Source organism: Zerene cesonia, chromosome 20 (assembly GCF_012273895.1).
Source record: "Zerene cesonia ecotype Mississippi chromosome 20, Zerene_cesonia_1.1, whole genome shotgun sequence".
Lineage (NCBI taxonomy): Eukaryota > Metazoa > Arthropoda > Insecta > Lepidoptera > Pieridae > Zerene > Zerene cesonia.
In genome coordinates, this window is record NC_052121.1 from 9176411 (window position 1) to 9186886 (window position 10476).

At 33.3% G+C, this 10476-nt stretch overlaps 1 protein-coding gene and 1 non-coding gene across 4 annotated transcripts in view; both read right to left on the reverse strand.

Annotated features, from left to right (window-relative positions):
• LOC119834762 overlaps positions 1 to 10476 on the reverse strand; it is a 307955-nt gene that overhangs the window by 179227 nt on the left and 118252 nt on the right. The gene's annotated exons all lie outside the window — the stretch shown is intronic.
• Trnag-gcc lies at positions 6090 to 6160 on the reverse strand. Its single transcript has one exon. It is a non-coding gene; the product is annotated as a tRNA-Gly (tRNA).

A 10476-nucleotide genomic window follows, 5' to 3' on the forward strand; every position in this document is an offset into this window, starting at 1 on the left:
CACTTTCGAGCCTTGGTTCCGCTTGATCGCTTCCTCAATACTTAATGTATTAAAGGAGCGAATATCGTGTCGCAGAGAAAATTAAAAATATATGTAGGTGTATTATACATATATGTACACTTCTAGTATTTCGCCCGCGCCTTGTCCCGAGTAGTAAACGGAAAAGATATACAATACCAGGGTTTTTCCTGCATAGTTCGCGTGATCAATAAGAAATGCATCACTGTCTATATCACTACGTAGTATAAAACAAACTTTCGCTTTCTTTGTCTGTCCCTATGTCTGTACCTCTTAAATTACGCAACGTATTTTGATGGTTTTTTAAGAGGTAGAGTGATTATAGAGGAAATTTTATATATATGATAACATCAATGAAATTACTCCGATGTTAACGCATGCGAATCCGCCGGTAAAAGCTAGTATCTTTACAATTGACAAACGTTACTCATTTACATACAGATGGACTTATGTTGGACTCCTTAATATGCGAAGGAGCCAAGACGAAGTTAATATATTATTAAGGAATACTAGTAAAAAACAGATAAATAATTAATATTCACACTATCACACCAATATTATAAATGTGTTTGTTTGGACGTTTGTCCGTCAATCACGCTTAAACTACTGAACGGATTTTGATGAAATTTGTTGTACAGACAGGGTTTGAGCTGATACTTGGATAATAGGATACTCTTTATCACGATTTGTGCTCTCTTCAGAGCGTCTAGTAATAAATACATCTTTATTAAACTTTTAAATTAGTACAATTATACTCATAGAAACTAAGTTACTCACAACTGAAATTAGAATGCACACACACACACATTCTGCACACACAAATTAACAAAATAATACTACATTTGAATACCAACATTTTCAATCTCTCGCAATACAATAAAAGCCTAAAACCGGTAAATTATAACCGGTATAAAGCAAATTGCTATGTCTACAAGTATTGTACGCATTCATGTGCCATGCATGTTTCAGGCGTGTCTGCAAATGGCTGCCTTCCGTAAAGCAGTTGTTGAGTTCCGCCTTTGGTATATTCAATGTTCGGACTGGATTTTATAATTGGCCCTGCATGGGAAGTGGCGAGAGCCAAGCTACGTGTGTACCTACCTAAATCACACTTATTGTATTAATGTCTTTATGAAGTGGATAGATTTCTAAATAAATTATAATATATCTATTAAACTGTTAAATTAGTATAAATATATTTGTAGAAAATATAGCCTGTGTTATTTAAAACTGAAGTAAATGTTCATAAAAAAAAACTACCGAAAATCTGAAATGACGTAGGAGAGAAACAGTTTTCCGTTTTTTTTTTTTTTTTATGTCACAGTCGGCAACGGAGCTGGTGGGTCGCCTGATGGTAAGCGATACCACGGCCCATGAACATTTATAAAGGCATAAGGTCTATTGCAGACCTTAGGCCTTTACAAATGGATTGCCGACCTTTTGGGAAGGGATTAAGAAAGGATTGGCGAGAGGAATAAAGGAAAGGACTGGGAAGGGAAGGAAAAGGATATGGGCCTCCGGCTCCCCCACTCACCGAACGAAACACAGCAGAATGCTATTTCACGCCGGTCTCCTGTGGGGGTGTGGTACTTCCCCGGTGCGAGCTGGCCCAATTCGTGCCGAAGCATGCTCGACTACCACATTAAACTTTTACGTATTATTATTTCTACTAATGCCATATCAACATAATGTTAATAATTATGATGTCCTTGTAACTAATGAACGAGCTTCAAAATTGTAAATTCTTTCATCACAAAAATGCCCTGGATATTGTTTTAATTATTTTTTCCCTCCATAAGAAGCTTGCTTGGCCCTTAAAAAAAATATTACAAAATAGTCGAAGTGGTCGAGCCGTTCGATTTTTTATATTGAGGTATTAGCCATTTCTTTTATATGGATATGAATTTAAATTAATCACCAAATAAAATTAATTAATTAATTTTATATTTTTCTTCTCTATCAAAAAGAAGAAGGCAAAAGAAGTTTCTTAATATTTTCAATTAATAATATTATTATCTTAATATTATCACATATAAACGTATCAAATACTAGGCTGACATACATCGAAGGATATTCTAAAATGCTTTCCATTGCCCTGATCATTGTTTTAAATTTATTTCTTATCTATACGTTTATTGTCTCATAAAAGGCAAGAAAGATACTTTTCCTTATTGTTTATCCCCTCTAAACGTATCAAGTACCAGGCTGACATATATCGAAGGAAGTCACCTCATAACCGAGGAACGGAGCCACTTCTTTCACCTCATTACTCTCGCTAGTCCCATAAATTATGTATGCTTTGACCCGCTTTTTGGGACACTACCCAAATCGTAAGAGTTTGGGATAAATATGAAATGCATGGCACATAAACTGGTGGCTACATTCAACATATAACAGAAGTGCATATGTTTTTATGATAAGTGATATTAATATTGAAAATAAATATTATAAGTTAACAAAATTGAACCTGTTTATCAAATAGAAATAATATGAATTATACTTATTTTTCAATTTTTTATTTATTTATTTATAATGAAATGAAAAATTATTTATTGTACACCATAAAATTTAAAATTATAAGTGACAATGGTTAACTTAAAATGTACAGAGGGCGGTCTTATCGCTATAAGCGATCTCTCCTAGACAACCCGGATAATGCTTTATTGTACAAAAAATATAAACAAGTAAACCTTATACAAACTAATTAGTCACTAATATTTTATATAAGGCGGCCTTATTGATACACAGCAAATTCTACCAGGTACTGTATTGGAGAAAATTAGATACTAAAAGCATTAAAGGTTTCACTATATCCACTTCAATTACAAAATACAGTTCGTGACAAATATAGGACATGACGTAATAGCTATCTACCTGAAACAGGTCAAGTTCTTATTCTGATAACTATTGTATTTACGAATATTCATTGAATACAAAGATTATTTCAATTTGTCATTCAGTAAATTTGTTTCGTTATAATATACATAGCATAAACATTAGCTTCGGGCGGGTTGTCTGTAATGAAAAGGTTTAAAACATTTGACAATTATGTAGTAACTAATACCCATGTTAATACATGAATAGATATTTAAACTGAATATATATAATAATATAGTATTTTCTTGTGCAAGATTTTACGCGAGTGTTATAAATTTAGAAATTAACGAATTTTTTATCGGATTTTAAACGCGCTTTCATTATATCAGTCTCCCCGTGACCACGCTCGCTGTGAAGTGTTCGAAACGTCGGGTTAATAGAATAATGAATAAATCGCGTTTAAAAACCGTTTAAAAATCTTTAATTTCTAAACTGAAATAGTCAATATAGAGCAAAATTATACCCATTACATAAACGATACGATATATAATGGAGTCGACTTTGATTTGAACTTAAACGAAATTAAATATTGAGTATTAATTTAAGATATATATCTATTTCTGTAATCTTCATGATGTCGCGGAAAATAATTTATTTAATTTATTTAACATAGTAACTATTAATTAATATCAAATACGACAAATACCACGAGATATTTCAGCTTTCTTGCTATTACGAATAGATCCATTAAGGCGCTAAATATAAAAAAAGCAAGCTAAATATACAACCTCCTTATAATATTATTGTAGGTACAGATAACATATCAGAATAAGTCCATGTTGGCGCCAACCAGCCTGGCGTTGACGGATGTACAACTTTGTTAGTTTAAGCCACTTTGACCGCGAATTCGAGATTATGCTGAACTAGTTTCGCTCCAGTTCTATTTATAGAATAATCCCTTTTGATGGCTTTGTTTTGTCAAGCAACGTTCGAAAAACGATGGCGTTCCTCAATTCGAATGATTTTTTTTTTGGTTACTCAATAACTTCGTGGGTTTTCAATCAATTGACGTGATTCTTTTTGTGTTTGATAGGAAATTTGTTGTCATTTTGTCAGATTTTAGAATTTGGATTGGTACCTCCTCCCAGGGACATAAGTACACTTTTCTGTACAACCTTTAACCAACCAGTAAAGTCTTAGACAGTACATGTTTACTCATAAAATATCTTCATAATTATGTTACAAAAACTGTACCAAACTAAATGATGTATGATAAATTATTAATATTCCCAAAAACGCTAATTAACGACAATACGTGTGACAAACACGGCACAATTTTGAAAATAATTACAGAATGCATATTCAATAGGATTGGCGCATCAAAGCGCCGGAAACGGATGAATTATTCAAGTGAAAACAAATTAATGTTGCCCCTTGTTTAACGAGTTTACCGCTATTGTTTATTAAATACTGGCAACACCTGGGAAGTGGGTTTGTAATTGGGAGGGCAAGGGACAAAAGTGACAGTTTTACACGACCGAATCAGAAGGAGGGTTATGTATTTTTTTTTTGTAGTGGATTTATTTGCTGTGAAACACATACTTTAAGTACCGAGTTATTTATTTTTTGTCTATTACTAGCATATGCCCTTCCGAATCCGTTATTAATAGCAAAGGCTTAAAATAAATCTCATCTTGAATTTTATTAGCATTTTTGTGAGGTGTTAGTATTACTGTTAGACTATCATCATCATCATCATCAACCCATATTTATTTGCAAATACGTACTTCTGTATTAAAAAAACGAGAACAATCATAGATACAGAAGATCGCAGAACGGTTATTCTCTTATAGTATGAAAATATTTTAGAACCAACATAACTATAACCTGTCTCAACCTGGAATTTGCTGGAATTTCCATGAGAATTCATATTTCCTCACAGAATGTCCGTTTCCTACGGAATTCCAAGAGGATATCATGTTAGAAAACGTTGCTTTCATGTACATTTTTATCGTTTTATTTTGCCGTATTTAAGACTTAGAATCCTACTTAATATTATAAATGCGAAAGTTTGTAAGTATGTGTGTGCGTTTGTTGCTCTTTCACGCAATAACTACTGAACCGATTGCAATGAAATTTGGTTCGTAGACAGATGGACAACTGGAATAATATATAGGCAACTTTTCATCATGATATTCCTATGGGTTGTGACTTACGGGGGTGAAACCGCGGGGCGCAGCTTGTTTATTATAACTTAAATTGCAAGGTAATTTAAATTCAACCATAAGAGATATTTTAAGTAGCGCTACATAAAAATGACGCCTCCTTGGTACAGTGGTAAACGCGTGAGCGCAAAACCGAGGGGTCCTGGGTTCCATTCCCGGTGTGGACAATAAAAAAAATGTCTCGGTCTGGCAGGACACAGAAGGCTGATCACCTACTTGTCCATAAAGAAAATCAATCGATCAGTGAAACAGATGTATATCATCTGCCCCAAACCCCAGTAGGGGACACGGGACTTCACTTTGCATAAAAATCACATTTTGGCCCATTTCTAGATTTGTGTTTGCTAAAACAAAGAAGAATTTGGCGTTAGGATCTCTGGAATCTTATCTGCCTTTTTAATCCATGAGCGGGCAACTAATCTGGTGGTTCGCCGGATGGTAAACGATCACCACCACCCATGATCGTTCGGTGAGGTAGGGCATCTGTAAACTTGTGGCCCTCTTTTAAAATATAATGGATAAAGAAAGAACATAATTCATTAAAAGAAAGAATCATCTAAATCTATTGAAACCTGGAATCATTGAGTAACAGACGTATAAAACGAAACATACTAATCAAAATCTCATGTCATATCTCTTTAATGCTATGCTGTTACGTATAACAAATATATATAAATCGTAATTTACATGATATTATAATTATAAAATATTATAATTATAACATTGTATATGTGCTTTTAAGTTGCCACGTCGATGGCCCTCATGTAGAGTCTAACGTTACATATAAAAGCTAATTACAGAGTAATCAGCCGACAGAACATTTATGTTAAGGACGTAACGCTAAGTGGCCTTTGTGCAACCGCGCGAGGGAAATAAGCGTGCATTAATCTGTACAGGAGCTTTTTGTTAATATATGTAATAATTCTTATTTTCATATAATTAAAAACATTTATATATAATGATTCATTTCGTACAATTATCCAGTCTCGGTTTCCATTTAATTGAATAGAAAATGAAAAATAAAAAGCTTGCATCGGCCGGGAATCGAACCCGGGCCGCCCGCGTGGCAGGCGAGCATTCTACCACTGAACCACCGATGCTTATAATTATGATTTAAATTTTAGAAAAGGTTTCGCATGTGACCTTACCAAAATTATAGGGTAAAGTAATATTGATGTGTTTATATATTATCTAATACACTTTAAACAGTTTTGTATCAAATATATGACTAAACATGCATAGATATATGTTGTTTTTGTCATAAAATGACGTCAATAATCGTGAATCATAGTAAGAGGGTCATATATTAAGAAAACAAATCTCCCACCCCCCTATAACGATATAGTTTAGCACTCGACGATAAAAGCAGAAGTTAAATCGAAATATCTGAGTAAGACATTTGGAGGGAAAAAGTTTGACATGTAGCTTTGATTAAAAAAAAGTATATGAATGGTTTTTGAAGAATTTATAGATAGATCAGTTTAAAAGGGAAAAAATTATTTCATAAATTAATATATTTAATAAAGACAGTTTAATAAAGGAGTAAATACAAATCAATGAGCCTAAAAAATAGCTTTTATTCGACTGTCAACCTTCAGCTTTAAGTACTGTTCACAAAAAAAAAAAATATTTAGCCAAATTTTCAAAGGTGCTGTCCTTTAAACCTTCACTACAAAGTATAAAACAAAGTAGCTCTCTCTGTCCGTATGTTCCTTTGTATGCTTAAATCTTTAATACTACGCAACAGCTTTTAATGGTTTTTTTAACAGATAGAGTGATTCAAGAGGAAGGTACATATTATGTATAATAACTTTTATTACTCCGAATATACCGCGTGCGAAGCCGCGGGCAAAAGCTAGTAATATATAATACGCAAAGGTAGCTAATCTATCAACGTACAGCATCAGCTGCTGGAGCGATCCAATTGAAATTTGGTACGCAGATAGTCACAGATTGTAATAAATGATGATGATGATGATATGATGCATTATACCACCAGAGTGATCAAAATTTTCTTCAATGAAAATTTATTTTGATCACGCGAAACTGGTGCAACATACTTCATAAAATCCCTAGAAATCGATTTGAACGCCGCAAAATATAACACCCACGTTTCCAAAGCAGTGGTTGTTTAGTGACAGTTGTCAGAGGGTCCGCGCGGTGCACCTCGTCATTCGCACCTGGGACAACTGCCCAGTGCCCGCAACTTAGAGGCATCCGATGTAAATTAATTTTGGGATTACGAGACCTTGTTGTGTTAAAATGCCGCTTCATTTTGAGTTATGTCTCTGTGAATTAAGAATAAGTTGGAACTACAGAGTTTCTTGCCGGTTCTTTACGTAGAAACTGTTTTCTGAACGGTGGTAAATGTTAAAACTATATTATGACGATTTAACAGTGCTTGTATAAGAAGTCTTATTGAATAAATAAATGTTTGAGTTTGAGTTTGAGTTTGAAACTTTTATTATGAATCATGTAGGTATATGGTGATGTAATTCTTTTGTATGTTGGGAATTGAAAAAAAAAACTATAAAATTTTATAACATTAAATATTCATTTATGTTGGTAAATGATTAATGAAAAATATTACTTGCGCAATAGCGCAACACTACACGTAGTTCAAGGATATTAAAATTTCATGCTTTCAAGTAGTGTATTTATGTATCTTCTATTTGGTATTGATATAATAAAGATAACAAAAATGTTTAAAAACGTCAAAGTAATTTTAACGCTAACGCGAATTTCCACTTTACTTCAAAATCTTATTTGTTTATTCCAAGTCGATATGCAAACACTTAAAATCGTTTATCAGTGTTATACCCAGAAAATAATTATATTACCAACTCGCACCATTTTATCCCTCCCCATTCCCTCCCCTCCTTGAACGGTCAGCGACCGATCCTCAGGTGTCCCCGTCACGCTTGGACAATTTCCACGATTTGATTTACAAAATAGCCCGTGATCCGTTTGAGAGGGAATTATAAAATCTATTTAGTTACCTGTCGTATTCCTGGACGCTATACGAAGTATTTGTAACCAGACATCCATAGACTGTATATATAAATATATAACAAATTGCTTAAAATACATATGTGTATCGGGTTGTATTCCCTTTTTTATGTCATTGCAGGCAACTGAGCAGGATTGTAAGCGATAAGAAAAAATAATCGTTCTAAATTCGAATGTTCCAAATTCAAACGTCAACAGCCAGCACGGAGGTTACTAACAATGAGTTTGTACATATTTACCTCACAAAAAGCAGGTTAAGCCGAGGTCAGACATGTGTATCTTTTATTCAGTCTATAGCTCCCCCGAGCTCTCGTAATTAAGGGACTACACCTGGTTGTCGAAATGATATGCCTTTTAATTATTTTTGACTGACACCGATAGAGGCGAGGGTTGAATTTTCTGGGTGGAAGTTTGTGGAAATGTTTGAATTTCGAATCTATTGCAAAATGACGAAAAGCTTAACTTTTCACCGTCTACCGTCACCGTTCATAAAATTATGATTTTGATCATATATTTTATTCAAATACACGTATTTCTCCAATGACGCTATAACGTCCCTATTTTAAACAAACCTATGATCTTAATAACTTTTAATTATAGGACATAAACATAATGTTATAGACCGTTTAACTTGAAATAAATTTTGCGGAGGGTTTCAGAAATCTGTGGACCCTTTGGTTTTTGCCTCATTTGCGCCGAAGTCATCGTCTTACGCCAAAATGTTGTGTCAAAAATAATGCGGTTATTTATACAATTAGTTAATTAGGTAGGCTGATAGAAACAGTTTTTATTAAAGGGTGTAAATAGTTTTGGAAGGGTCGTTTAAAATGCATTGACATCAAACATACGTGTATTTTGTAATAATATGATAAAATTATTAACAACGTTTAATAACGAATTTGCTTGTTTTTAAGACGATTAATCATTACGATTATTTGTTAATACAAGCTAGTCCTGCTTATAGTATGCATTTTTCGAGACTAAGTTCAGTTTGGAATCTAATATTATCAACATGTCAATTTAATATTACAAACATGTCATGTCACAATGTAATTGTCATCATAAAAAGCACCTTAAAAACATTGAATTAAATATAAAGTTGAGTACGTGCAAATACTAAAAAATACGCCGAATAAAATTACTAGCGCGAAGACTAAGCCAGAAATTAAATATTCAAGCAAGAACAAACACCATTGTGGAATTCGCAGACAACGCTTACTGGAATGCAAATTTAAGGCATTGTCTCGCATTAAAATATACACGGTCTTACGTGCTAACTACCTTAATTAAACTTAATTTATAAAACCCTCAGCGTTATTTCGACTTCGCTTGTAAAAATTATAACACTTTTCTTGTCTGGTGACGTCACTGAAATTGGAATGATGACGTCATTATTATTATTGCTACGTATGATGTGAACGAAAATGCTTGAAATGGCAAACATTCTTCCGACATGAGATTGTAATAGATTTTTAAAACGGTTTGTTACAGTCGAACGTATCAGCGTATTTTGTATAATAAACCACGAAATTAGATATACATACAAATCAGTCCAGTCGTTTTTACGTGAAATCATTGCAAACTTTCACGCGAAAACACAAATGTTTCCTTTTTATTTTATTAGTTTATACAAAATATCCACGAAAACACTTTCAATGATAATATCTGGCTATATTTCCAAGTACTGCATCACTCACTCAAACAATCGTGGCCCCTCGCAGATACAGGTTCCGTGAAAATGGCGGCCATTTTTCAAAGTGATTATTGGTCATATAAACGGACATACGTCAGCCTTTATGAGCAGAATATGGGCTTAGGAAATATATATTTACGGCCGTTTATGAAATATATATAATTACGACCATAAGTAATGCATTTTCCTCGACAAATTGTGGAATTCTTATGGAAAACTTTAAAGAGTATTATGAAATTTAGGAAAAAAACGTTTCTGTCAATAAATGTAAAGATTTTGTACTTAATCGAATTCGATTTAAATCCGCCCGGGTAGACATTTATCGTAATTGACCTAATATAAACTATCCTATCTTATAAGTTGGATCAAACTGCACATCGTGTGCTGATTTTATTAAAATTAGTTGTGTAATTTATGAGTCCATCGCGGACAAACATGATACATATAATTTATTATTAAGATGTGAGTGTTAAAAAATAAAAATTTATATAGTTCTCTGATTTCTAACCTATAAATTGACGATTTAACAAACGAAATCTTTTAATAAGTTCTTCTACGAAGTGACAGCAGGTGCAAGCAAGCAGTATTTATTGTTATAGCGCTTAGGGCAATCTTTGAAGTACCCAAAATAGTTAGTTTTACGAGAGCTGTGGTCAAAGTTACTGGAAGTACTACTATGAAAATATTTACACAAGAATTTGGGACTTAGTGTAT